Raw genomic sequence first — 14326 nt, forward strand, 5'->3', positions numbered from 1 at the left:
GAATATTTCAGGGCATTAAAAAATAAAAATAAAAATTCATGTGGATAAATGTCCCCTATCTCGCTTCAATTCTCCTCTGTTTGCTGTTTATTCACGTCACTCTGGAAAATTACGCATGAAAAAAGTTAAAATTGTAAAACTACATAATTTTGAAGACTTTGAGAATGAGTTACTACCAGTTTTGAAACTTTTGAATTTATACTAGTCCAAATTTGTGAATGTGTTTTTGTAAAGTTGTGAACGAGTAATTTTTTAATGTTATGCGCATTTAACAACTTTAAGCTGTATAACGTGTATTATTCAAATTAGTAAAATGTTTATCTGGTGAAATATTGTTCATGGTACAGTAAACAGAATCAGCAGATCATGTTATTAACTAGGGAAAAGCAGTAATATTTTGTTATATAATTTACAACCGTAAGAAGAAAGGGAGTCCGCCAAGAATGTTCCCTATCTCCTTTACTTTTTAATCTTTACATAGAACTAGCAGTTAATCATGTTAAAGCACAGTTTAGATCTGGACTAACAGTACACGGTGAAACGATTAAGACGCTACAATTTGCTGATGGTATATAATTTCAGCTGAGAGTAAAAAAGATTTAGAAGGAACAAAGAATGGCATGGATGAAGTCCTACGCAAGAACTATCGCATGAAAATAAACAAGAACAAAACGAAAGTAATAAATGTAGTAGAAATAACGAACATTAAAGAAAAAAGATTATGGAGGTAGAAGAATTTAGTTGTTTGGGAAGCAGAATTACTAAAGATGGACGAAGCAGGAACGATATAAAATGCCGAATAGCACAGGCGAAACGAGCCTTTAGTCAGAAGTATAATTTGTTTACATCAAAAATGAATTTAAACGTAAGGAAAAGATTTTTGAAAGTATATGTTGGGAGTGTCGCTTTATATGGAAGTGAAACTTGGACGATCGGAGTCGCTGAGAAGTAACGATTAGAGAAGCTTTTGAAATGTGGTGCTATAGGAGAATGTTAACAATCAGCTGGGTGGATAAAGTGACAAATGAAGAGGTGTTGCGGCAAATCAATGAAGAAAGAAGCATTTGGAAAAATATAGTTAAAAGAAGAGACAGACTTATAGGCCACATACTAAGGCATCCTGGAATAATCGCTTTAATATTGGAAGGACAGGTAGAAGGAAAAAATTGTGTAGGCAGGTAACGTTTGGAATATATAAAACAAATTGTTGATTTGTAGGATGTAGGAGATACCAAATGAATCGACTAGCACTAGATAGGGAAACTTTGGGAGCTGCATCAAACCAGTCAAATGACTGAAGACAAAAAAAAAGTAACAATAAATCCGATTCTAATATTTTATTTTAATGAAGTAGAATGTGGAGGGTAAAAATATAAAAATTCCATATAGAAATGAAAAAAAAATCATTTCCAAAGTATTTACAAGCAGTATAATATAATTTAACAATTTAATTATGTTGACCAATCATATTAGGGAAAATAAACATGTATAACAAATACTTGTCTTTATATTTTTATTTTTAAATTTATGAATTTTCTGCACAAATAAATATAAATCCTTTCAACAGCGGAAAATATATTCATAATAAAAAGTAGCAATAACAATATAATAAATGAATGAATAAAATTTGAATATAAGTGGTTTATTGAAATTATTCATAATTCTTATTTACAATCAAGAATATAGTTCTATAAATGTGGCATCAAAATAATAGCTTAATAATATCAAAATAATAATTTCGTTATCTAACAGTAAATTATAATATAAACAGAATACTTAATTTTACTTAAATAATTAATGACAGAACTTAAATCTATTTCTACTTTTTTAAGTATTTTTTCTAAATAATTTATTATTCTAAAAGACATTTCGTTTAAAAAAAGTAGATAGTACTCAAAGGAGACAAAACAAGTAAAACCAATTAACGGAAAAATCTAATTATTAATTTTTATAAATTTATATATGTTAAGAATATTTCTGCCTTGATATATAGGAATATTCACTCAGAATTCTTGTCAAGGTCAAATGATGTGCACTAAAACTACGTACACAGATTATTATTGATCAGAATTAATGGTTTTATATGAGATAATAGATTTAGAAGTGAAAAAAAAAAAATGGTACATAGAATTACATTACTAGTAGTTTCCTAGAAAATTATTAGCGTAAATTTATTTTGTTGGATTCCCGATAACCAATAAAACTTTCTCCGCAACAAATGTTTGCGGAGACGATAATTCTGAGAAAATTGATATAATTTAAAAATCAATTTTTATGTAAAACCAAACCGCATATATTAATAATTTTTTTTTCGTCTTCAGTCATTTGACTGGTTTGATGCAGCTCTCCAAGATTCCCTACCTAGTGCTAGTCGATTCATTTCGGTATCTCCTACATCATACAAATCTAACAATTTGTTTTATATATTCCAAACGTTGCCTGCCCGCACAATTTTTCTCTTCTACCTATCCCTCCAATATTAAAGCGATTATTCCAGGATGCCTTAATATGTGGCCTATAAGTCTATCTCTTCTTTTAACTATATTTTTCCAAATGCTTCTTTCTTCATTGATTTGCCGCAACACCTCTTCATTTGTCACTTTATCCACCCATCTGGTTTTTAACATTCTCCTATAGCACCACATTTCAAAAGCTTCTCTAATCTTTTCTTCTCAGTGACTCCAATCGTCCAAGTTTCACTTCCATATAAAGCGACACTCCCAACATATACTTTCAAAAATCTTTTCCTGACGTTTAAATTAATTTTTGATGTAAACAAATTCGCTTGTTTAAGCGAACAAGTTTCGCTTGTGCTATTCGGCATTTTATATCGCTCCTGCTTCGTCCATCTTTAATAATTCTACTTCCCAAATAACAGATTATTGTTACAGATTCATTTAATTTCTGTTTCGTTGTTAATTTTAAAATTACTTTATATATCTTATCTCCATTTTTTTTTTTTTTTTGTTATGAAAGAGCGAGCATCAACCGCTATGGTCACTAGCTCGGTGGAAATTGGTAGCGTATGAAAAAATACCATGCCTGACTGGGATTCGAACCCAGGACCTCCGCACCAAAGGTTTGATGCTCACATTTTTATTTTAGCTGCTACTGACCACGTGGTGCGCCGGGCAGCTGCGCTTCCTGATACGAATAATTTACCTAAAATTATATTTCTGTTTTGGGGATAAAAAAGGAAAACATTGGGTGTTAGATTTATGTTAAAAAATCACAACTCAAAAAACAGCCAAAAATGTTCAAGATTTTGAAACTTCGTTCTAAAGGTTTTTGTTGTTATTATGCTAAATGCATAAATGTTATTTAGTTATTAGTTACAATTGGTTAAAACATTTAACAAAATCATTTGTAAGGAAACGTAAACGATGTAACATTTGCAGGCCCACCTTTTTTCTAGTATTTACTTATAACTTGTAATAGAAGAATAACAAATTATAATTTTCTTGATGTATCAAACAATTCTGTAAGTTATTTACTTTTTTTCATTATTAAAGGTTACTTTTGTATAACTAATTTAGAAATATTCCGTACACACACACACACACACACACACACACACACACGCACACACACACACACACACACACACACACACACACACACACACACACACACACACACACACACACACACACACACAAGCGAGTTTTAAAAAGTAAATAGTAAACCAACTTTTCAGTAGTTAGAATATAGAAAAAGTAAATTTATGATTGCTTCTACCTCAATATTAATTATTTTTCAGTTTAAGGTCACCACACCTTAGAACCCAGGAGGTCCCAATAAAGGAAACAGTTCAAAATTGCCTAACGGAAAGCGTAGGGTTTGATAGATCATTTTAAACAGCATTGAAAAAAACTTGACGCAGGCAGAAATCACTGCACTATGACAATCGTAATCAATTTGGCGATTATTCAATATTTTCCTTACCTAGTTTCAATATTACGCTTCATTAGACCCAAACACACTGATATCTAAAACGATCTGTCACAGCCTATCTTTTGCAAACCCATCGAGTTGGTCTAGTGCTGAACGCGTCTTCCCAAATCAGCTGATTTGGAAGTCGATAGTTCCATCGTTCAAGTCCTAGTAACGTCAGTTATTTTTATACAGATTTGAATACTAGATATTGGATACCGTTGTTCTTTGGTGGTTGGATTTCAATTAACCACACATCTCAGGAATGGTCGAACTGAGACTGTACAAGATTACACTTCATTTACACTCATACATATAATCCTCATTAATCCTCTAAAGTAATTCCTGAGTGGTAGGTAATTCCCGGAGGCTAAACAGGAAAAAAAAGAAAGCCTATCCTATTGCAATTAAACTTTTGAGTTACGCTTACCTGGATACTAATGCTGTAATGGTCTCATACCGAAAAATGGCTGGTTTTGTGGTTGAAATCTTGATTGTTAAATTTATTTATCTATGTTCAAGAGTGGTACAGTTATTTAAGGGTTTCCATATTTTACGGTTCCCTCTTCAATCTTTCTCTCTCACACATACTCTCTTTCTCTCTCTCTCACTAACTCTCTCCCTCTCTCTCTCTCTCTCTCTCTCTCTGTGTGTGTGTGTATGTGTGTGTGTGTGTGTGTGTGTGTGTGTGTGTGTGTGTGTGTGTGTGTGTGTGTGTGTGTGTGTGTGTGTGTGTGTGTGTGTAGGGAAGGGAAATATATTTAAAATTAATTAATTTCTTGTTTACGTAAATATGATTTTAGTTTATTTTTACCTTTATAAGTAACATGTTCACGTTCGCGCATATATAAAGCAAATAAAACTGAATAAAGAAAACTTACCCGGCGTCAAAGTCTTGATGGAAGCAACAAGCTTTATAGCACATTTCCCTTGAGATTTTGTTCCAGAATTAATATTAACTTGTTTGCGGATAGATTTTGTAGGAAAACTAAAGGTAACTCGTCGTAAAACATAGCTTTTTGTTTGTATTTCACTTTTCTTGTCTCGTCTCTACTTCCTTTTTTTTTCATTTCAATCCTATCCTTTTCTAACACGTAATAGTATTTTGTTATAGTTTCAAATTCTTTATGCATTTATATTTATAAAGCTAACATAATATTTTACTTCATTATTTATCTTTTTATAATTACATTTGTATTTCTCTCTGTTGTTTTTTTTTTTTTTTTTTTAATTAAATCTAATCGATTGTTATGAAATTTACTTTAAAATAAAATCAGTTATTTATTCATGTTTTTTATCTTAGTTGTTGATTTTTCCAACAAAATTGAAAATACATAAATATTTTATAAAAAGTAAAATAAAATGTATTTATCCCAACTTCAATTATACCATTCTGTATTCGGTAAAATTCTTGGATTATTCTCGAGATTAATTTACTGGATAAAATAATTCTTTTACTCAATAAATCCTTAAACGTACCTTTTTTTACAGTGTTTAGCGTGAATTGTCACAATAATTTTTGAAATAACCTCATTTTAGTTTTAAAATTTAATTTCAGCTTTTTGTTACACAGGCACGGTATTTTATATTATTAAATTTATATGACAATAAATTCACCAATATCTACACTATGATTAATTATAGAAACACAAACGTCCCGCGTACAAGCAATGTCATTGTAAATCAGCATTGCGTTTCATAAATTATATTAGTATTCCAGTCATCATCCCTACTACAGTTTTAATTATTTACAACTCTCTAACAGTCCTCTTTTAACGTTTTCCATCTTTATAGTAATATTAATTTTTTTTTATACAATTACCAGATATTTTGATAAGTAAAAAAAGTTATTTTTATTATTTTCTTTAAAGAAAATTTTACAAAAAAATTGGGAATTATTAGGATGTACACTTAAAATAAATTTAGATTAATATTTTTTGAAACAAGTCTTCGAGAAATTTGAAATTTTAAGAAAGATTTATACAAAATTATAGAGGTTAATAATACCTCTACAATTTCATTTATATAAATAATAATTTAAATGTTCGTTTGTTCAAAATCTTAAATCATGAAAGTTCATCATCGATTGCTTTGAAATTTTTACACAACGTTGCATTCGAATACGCGCGTGTTTTTATGTACCTACTATTTATATACCTAAGATGTCACCCTGTGCTTTTTTTGAAAACAGCGCAATCTGTTGGACGTAAAAGCAACATCCGCTATACTAAATATTTTACGATTCCATTTCAATGATTCCGATATGTGTGTCCGCTACAGACTAAAAAACTACTGGACCGACTTATGCGCGGGGAAAAAGGGAGAAAGGGAAAAATCGGAAAAAGCAAATGGGGAAAAATTGGTAAAGAAAAAATAGAAAAAGGTAAAAGGTAAGAAGGGAAAATGGAAAAAAGAAAAACGGGGAAATGGAAAACGGAGAAAAGAAATGGAAAGAGGAAAGGAGAAAAAAATAAGAGGAAATGGGAAAAGAAGTAAAGAGGGAGGAACAAAAGAAATAAGGGAAATAGAAATGAGGGAAGAATATGGAAAGGGAAAGGGGAAATGGGTAAGGGAAGTGAAAAAAATGAAAACTGGGAAAAGGAAAATGGAGAATGGGAGAATATGAAAAGGAGGAAAATGGAAAGGGGAAAAGTATATGGGGGAGGGAAAAGGGCAAAAGAGTTAAAGGGAAAAGGTTTAATTTTGTGAAGTTCCATAATGTTCATTTTGTTAATGTTTTATCAAACTTTCAATTGTGTTCATTTAATTTATATATATATAACTAGCATCAGCGAAGCATTGCTGGGTCTGCTAGTAATTTTATAAAAATAAAAAATCATATTTTTGACATCAAACTCTGCACTAACGTAATAAATGACCACTACCTAAATATTACTGATGTGTAATGTGACGGTTTAATTTACTCTGTAAAATATTAATCGATCTTACAAACGGTAAAGTTTTGCTTTGAAGGATCTAAAACAACGCTAAAATTTTAATCGTTATTAAATGTTTATTTATTATCCTTAAATATATTCCCGACTAAAAATCTTAATTATAATATCATCTGTTGAGATTTCCTCAAAAAGTCAGAACATAATACAAAAAATACATAAAAAATAAATTTAATTTCATAATAAATGAGTTAAAAAATGAGCTGTTAAATTTTTTGGCCTCTATAAACATGATACTTATAGATACTTAATAGATACTTATAAAATTAAAAATGTTAATTTTTCCTTAAATTTTTATTTATGAATGTCCAACTTTTGCTACAAAGAATAGTACCTTATTCTTAAAAAACAACAACATTTATCTCTGTTAAACCAGCAAACAGCAGAAGTGTTTTCATGTAATTCAACATAATACATTGATTTATGTTAAAAAGCGAAATTTTACTTCCGCAGTCACTTTTAATAAATTACCTACCGTTTAAAATGTTTTCCTCTAATTTATCTAAATTATAATTAAAACTTTTCGTTAACAGAAACCAGTTAAACCTTTTTTCGATGAATTTTTTGATAATAATTATAAAAAATAAACACTGAATTTTTTGGATTTCGTTGATCGAATACATAAAAATCTGCTCAAATACTTTTTCCGAAGAAAAGTAATATGTCCAAGACCAAAAATGATTTCAAATTATATATTGTATCCGAAAATGTTATAAAATTTGATGAGTTCATAAAAAAAAAAATTAATTTGGTCATGTTAAAAAAATGACGGAGATTTCAAACATGTTAATTATATTTTCAAAAATCGAGGAAACTTTCCCTATTTAATAGTCGTAGCGCTTTTTTGTTTATGAGATACCAATGGCGGCCCATATAAAATGAATACGCTGAATATAAGTTCATATTTTCTGATCATGGACATGAAACGTAGAAAACTGGCAAAAATCACTTGCAAAAATGTTTTGTTTGTGTGTCTGTGTGTGTGTGTGGGGAGGGGGGGGGCTTGTAACTCAGAAAAGGTTTGTCTTAAACACGTAAAATTTTGTACGATGATTTCTACATGTTGTGCATTGATGTCTTTAAACGTTTGAAAAACTCTTTTAACAAAGGATGTAATATTTTCATAAAAAAAAAAATAAATAAAAAAAATTAAATTTTTTTTTACGAATTTATTGTATTTTCTTTAAAATTAAGTTTTATTAAACTTATTGTATTTTATATATCATGTTTGAATCTTTTAATATATTTAAATATTTGAATGAAATTAAAAAAAAAAAAAAAAAAAAAATTATTACAATTAGATATTTGTGGCAGAAATTAGCAAATTAAATAATATTTATTAATCTAATTAGTTATTGAAATGGAAATTATCAATTAAAAAAAATAAATAATTTTTGCAAAGCCTAATAAAAAATTTCATAAATTTTTCGGCTCAGTTTATTTAAGCAATTCACAGTTTTTTTAATTTAATTATGAAGTTAGTTATCAAATCTTTAAACTTATAATTAAAAATATAACAATCTAATACAATTCTATTTTCTTCTTTGGCTTATACTTTTATCTTTTATAAATTTATTAATAATAGAATTGTTATTATTTAATTACAAAATGTTTTAAGAATACATTTCTTATTCTTAATTGTTAACATGCAAACAGTCATGACTGTATACGCATTTGAACTTTTGAGTTAATTATAATATTTTAACTTCTGATGATCGTTTGAAAAACCGAAAGATCTAGAGGACTTAACACTTATTTTCTGGTAGGTGAATATATCACTTATTAATTACTTTTAATTATTTTGTTTTAAGAAATTTAAAATTGGTTCTTTTATAATTTATTTTTTATGGTAAGCGTTCGTTTTATATTTAATTGCAAAAAATCTTTTAGTTCAAAGATTTTGTTATTTGTAAATCAGTGATGTGTAAAAATGCAAACACCCGCGCAACAACACACACACACACACACACATAAAATTCTACCCTACCAAAGGACATATGTATGTGTGTCTGTGTGTGTGTCCTTCCCCCGCAGCTTAACACCGGAATGTACTTAGCGGAAACTTCCGATTCGTTTGTATATGTCTCGTGGTGATCAGGTGTATACATGTTATATTATTTTGATATATCAATATATTTTCGAAATATTTATTAATAATATATTTTTTTTATTTATGTGACTGTTTTTCCTCATAAAATAATGAACTATAACTAAAAAGTAGGCACCGAAATGTACCGATCACTAGCGAAAAATCCCTATTCCTTAGTATCAATTTCTAGAGTTAAATTTCTAATTTACCTTTGGTTATATCAATTTTCATCATCCAAAAAAAATTTTTTTACTCAAGAGGTAATCAATTTTGAACACTTAATATTCTTATTTCGAGACGCCGCTCGCCCGGGCAACCCGCCCGGAAGTCATGCATACGGCACTCTGCAGCTAGTATATTCATAATATATGAATATATATTTTTTTTAAATTTATTTTGGAGGTTACTTAGATTAAGGACCCAAAGGATATGTCTGAATTGGGCGATAAATTATTTCTAAATGAGAGAAAAATATATATTTAGCATGAAATTTTTCTCGATGAATAAATATTACTGTATCATTGTACGGATATCATTTAATTTATATCGGAAAGTAAATGAACGCTGTATTAGTAAGTATATTAAGTTATACGAACATACAGCAAGTATGATAACAGGTACCTTAGTGTTGCGCCTATATAGAATTAATAGGAACCAATCTTACTCCCTGGGGTTAAAACTGATTAATTTGTAAACTTAATTACCTTTCATCGAGATGGCATCAAGTAACCTACCTGCGCTTACCCATCCGTCGTTTCTACTCATTCTACCCTCGTTCGACTTTGCATCAACCCTTACCCTTTCTTTGTATCCATCTTGTTTGTACATTATCGATAACTAGCTTCGTATATCTCATTATATTTATAACTTTACTTATCGATAAATCTACGAATAAAATTTGTTTTGAATTAATTTTATTATGAAAGATAAAAAAATAAAAAGATCTTATAATACATCTTCATTAAGTTGTCAGTTTTTGTCGAGTTTAATTAAAAGTTTATTATTAAATATATGCATTTAAATTTATTCTAATTACTTTAATCTCCCCCACCATGCTAAACGATGGAAGATAAACCCACGCATGAAGTAATAAATTTACGCTAAAGAAAGATAGATATACCATATACTTAATACTTTATTATAATTAAGTACTACCAAGAGAAAAATCTTATAATATTTTTGATAACCAAGTAAAAATATTAAATTTTCTACAACGATAAAACATTCTTAATAATTCAATTTAATTGCTAATTTTCAAACTAGTTTCATTTGATTCGAAACTTCCGTATCTTACAATGAGGTTTATTTTTATACGAAAACAAATGCTCTTGATAGAAAAGGACTCTGCCCGGCTGACAACCGGTAGCGTTGGACACCTTGCTTATTAATTTAACTCTTACGTCTTTCTTTTTATCGATTCATCTTGTAATCGATTCAGAAAATTTTTATTAAAAAAAAACTCGATGAAGACATTCCAATCCATATTTTTGAATAATAGCAAATAATATGAAGAATTCTGAACTAAAAAAATTATTATTATTTTTTAATTTTCTATTCCAAATCGTTTCTATTTAGAAAGGAAATCGTTTTCTATTTAGAGAAAACATTTTCTTGCTTTGAATTTTCAGTTTAAGAAATTAAGGAAAATCATTTTTTGAACAATTTTACATGTAATAATTTATAATATATTTAATTTTAAATTTATTCTATTTTATGTCTAATAATATACCGAGTGAGCAACTTAAAACTTAACTGAGCCGGCTCGGGTTGCAGTTATTTGAGCTTCATCTTTAACGCTGCTACTTACTAGCGCCAATATTCTTTGTGTATGTTACTATTTTCGTCTATTGTAATCAATTGTAAACTGTTCATGCTTCAGCGCAGTATAGTATCGTTCTTTATAGTTGTGTTTTTCTAAAATGCCTAATTCGATCGAGAAAAGGTTTGCTACAGCGGAAGCTTATGTGCGTTCCTTTCAATAAATTCGTCAAATATTCACAGAAAAATTTCCGAATGCCAGTATCCCAACAAAGAATAGCAGGTACGATTCGGTTTAAAAATGGCGTACAACGGGGTCGATTTTAGACGGTAAACGAAATAGGCAACCCGTTAGAACTTCAGAGACCATAGCTGATATTAAAAGAAGAATTTCTACCGATCCGAAGAAATCTACAGTTAAGGTATCTCCTAAGTTATTACAATTAATCGGTGTAAAATATTACATCTATCCGTAAGATTCTCCATATTTTAAATTCGAAACGTGTAACGATTGCGCAACAGCTTAAAAAAACAGGAAAAACCAAAACGTCTTAATTATTGCGGTTAGCTTCTCAAGAACATTGTCGTTAGATAGACTCGCTCTGTATTTCATGTCAGACGAGGCACGGCTAATTTTCAAAGAATTTTACGCTCAGTAAACAGATCGTGATAAAGAGTTCAGCTCCTTCCCACCTAAAGGAGTAATGTATAACACATCAAAAGCACGCGTTCATCCGGCTTTTACTGTCAGAAAAAAGCGATGGCTATCGTGTTCCCCAGATTTGTCTGGTTACGATTTTTTTCTTCGGGGCCATATGAGGGAATATTTTATAAGTCGGATCCCAACATTAGCGATGAATTGAAAGCGAATATTTATCAAGAAATCGACGGGGTTTGTTAAGAATTTTTTGCAACAGGTGACTCGATATAATCACCTAGCCCTGTTCAGGGCGGACAGTTTAAATATTTTTTGTAAAGATATCGGTAAATATATTATAAAATAGCGGTCCGATTTTAAGTTGCTCACCCGGAATAATAAAATAGAATTTTAAGAAAAAAAAAATTAAAATATTGATAAAGTAAAATTATTTGTAAATTTTACTGATCCTCGGGATACCGTACATTTTCCTGAATTCATTTTACTAAAAATGTAAAAATTTCGGAATAAAAAAAAATATTAATAATTTTAATAACACAGTTTATTAGATCACAATAATTTTAAATATTATAAGAAGGTTTATCGAGAACAATACTATAATGTCGGTAACCTGCGGTTATAATTTTTATTCGTCCGGGTTAACTAAAATATTTCTTGATATGAAATGCTGACATTGTTGATTCAAGAACGATTATAAACATGAAAGTTGATATTAGAGAAAAAATTCATATTACAGAAAATAGTTTAAATTTTAATTATTATTTTTAAATTATACTCATTAATTTAATTATTATTTTTTAATAATCATTCATTCTGTGGAATGTATCAAGGTTGTGTCTAATTAATCCATCTTATATATCCTTTTTATCATGGTTAGAGATGATTTTTGTAGCGTGAGAAAAAATGCAAAATCTGACCCGGATTTGAACCTAGAACTTTCGAAAGAAAGTGATAGATGCTACCGCTTCGCCACAAACGTAGTTAAAATAATTAACTTGATTACTCGTAATTTTTTAGAAAAAAATAACGGTAAATGAAAGGGGAGTCTGGTCAACATCTGTTATTTTGTGTATGAAAAGTTCTTGGGTCGTAGAGTAGTGAATAAAAGATTTGATATCTCATCAATATAGGTTATGTGTGGAAACAAACAAGAAATAAAGGCTGATTCAGAGATACACACACTCTCTCTTAATGTAGAGTTTATGATGAAATTTAGGGTTGAAATGACAAACAGCATCTAGAAAATTGAGAAGGGGAATACTATTCAACGAAGGTACTAGTACAATAACATTAAACGGTGAGAGAAGTAAACATATGAATGACTAGGAAAAGTCCCTTCATGAAATAAAGAAATTAAATCGAATCCTCTACGTACGTTACCAAGTATAATTCTTATATATATATATATATATATATATATATATACATATATATATATAGGTTTACTAACGGGTGGGTGGTATATATGTGTTGTTGCTGGCTATAAGCAACGGATAGAAATGGGGTGAGGTTGAGTCCACACAATTACTGGCGACATTCACCAACCAAACACCCAACCTATCTACAATCCACAATATGCACGCACGCGCACACACATACACACACTGCAGTAAAGTAACGTACTTACCAACACATATATTACTTCAATTTTAGTTAGTCCCCACTAGAGTGCACTACCATAGTGCTGTCGTATTCCCCTTTGTTACTTCAAAACAACACACTAAAAACCTAAAAATAATTTGTTGGACAAAATTCTTTGTCCAACAAATAACGACATTGCGAAGTTAATATTAACTGACATTATACCAGTTTTTTACTATTTCTGAAATAGCTTAACCTCGTTAAACACTCGTTGTGTACACATTATCTAATTTTTTTTTTTAGTTCTACGTAGTTATTACTTTATCTTCTATTGATTTTATTATTTCCATTCATTAGCTAATGGAACAAACTTTGAAGTTACACGAAATAGTACTTAATATTTTTTGTATTAACAATTTCACTTTCGTCTTACAAAAAAAAGTATTAATTTTTTTTTTTTTTTTTTTATGAATTTAACTGTTCTGATTGATTGTTGTACATATATATTTATGTACAACAGTTACGTTATATATATATATTCTGCGTGGGTGTACATAGACTTAACTGTTCTGATTGACTGTTTATTTTAAATTAGCTTAAATATTTTCACTAATGTAAAATCGTCTAGTTTTATTCATACCGAGCTTCGAATAAAACATACCAGTCTGACATTGTAAATAAAATGTTATAAACCAATTTTCTTAAAATATTCTTTTTATGGTGCATATATTCCAATTCTATTAAAAATAAAAATAAAGTGTGTATGTGTATATATATATATATATATATATATATATATATATATATATACACATAGAGAGTATAGAGTATAGTATAGAGAGAGAGAGAGAGAGAGAGAGAGAGAGAGAGAGAGAGAGAGAGAGAGAGAGAGAGTGTGTGTGTGTGTGTGTGTGTGTTTGCACGTTAGAGAATAATATACAGTCGTACACTTAATAAAGTATGGGGACTTTAAAAAAGTTTTCAATAGCTGAAATATAGAAAAATGAAATTTAACAAATTTTCCTTCCTCGAAATAATCTACTTTCTGAAAAATACCTGAAGCAGTATATCATACTGCTTCAGGTATGAAATCATCACACCTCAAACACAGAGGAGGAACAAAAAAAACGTTTTGTTTTGAAAGGTTACAGTTGCGATATATAATTTTTTGGTTTGAGACCTCTACTTAGGGTTGACTGTTGGTCCCTTCTAAAACATTATCGATAAATAGTATCTACAATGGAATAAATAGGAATACTGACATAAAAGGAAACTCTCAGCAGAGCTACATCAATTTAAACAATACATTTAAATTTAGTCAAACCCAGTGCGATCATCTTTATTAATATGATA

At 29.4% G+C, this 14326-nt stretch overlaps 1 protein-coding gene across 1 annotated transcript in view; it reads right to left on the reverse strand.

Annotated features, from left to right (window-relative positions):
* LOC142331238 (uncharacterized) overlaps positions 1–14326 on the reverse strand; it is a 369144-nt gene that overhangs the window by 101888 nt on the left and 252930 nt on the right. The window lies entirely within an intron of this gene.

This window comes from Lycorma delicatula, chromosome 10 (assembly GCF_047948215.1).
Source record: "Lycorma delicatula isolate Av1 chromosome 10, ASM4794821v1, whole genome shotgun sequence".
Classification (NCBI taxonomy): Eukaryota; Metazoa; Arthropoda; class Insecta; order Hemiptera; family Fulgoridae; genus Lycorma; species Lycorma delicatula.